Source organism: Anarrhichthys ocellatus, unplaced genomic scaffold, assembly GCF_004355925.1.
Source record: "Anarrhichthys ocellatus isolate YVR2014 unplaced genomic scaffold, GSC_Weel_1.0 scaffold9, whole genome shotgun sequence".
Taxonomy (NCBI): Eukaryota; Metazoa; Chordata; class Actinopteri; order Perciformes; family Anarhichadidae; genus Anarrhichthys; species Anarrhichthys ocellatus.
Genome location: NW_022280039.1, coordinates 8,175,706 through 8,176,145, shown reverse-complemented (window position 1 = coordinate 8,176,145; position 440 = coordinate 8,175,706).

Genomic DNA, 440 nt, shown 5'->3' with positions numbered 1-440 from the left:
CTCCCTGCTCAGCTCTACCAGGTGCTTGTGGGAATGTTCGCTCTCCTCTTGTCGACCAGCCAGCTCAGACGCTACAGAGTTTAGCTCCCTCTACAAAACACACAAAAGAGAGGGGAACGGTGAGAGGGGGGGAGAGTAGAGAGAGAGACGGCACTTTAGGGAGCCTGCCAACGCTCATCCAGTAAAGCTTAGAGTGTACATAAATAAAAATACAGTGCTGAATATTAACAATGTAATCCTTCATGATCTCACAGCAGTAATACTTACAGCTAGCCCTGGCCCATAAATAATTAAGCCAAAATAAATCCAATGCCTACAGTAGCAGAAGGCCTTTTAGATAATCAGTATTTGAAATAATCAATACGCTTGCAACAGCTATAGAGCGCCAGTGAGGGGGAAGAGTGAGAGTGAGAGAGACAGCGGGGGGGGGGGGGGGGGGG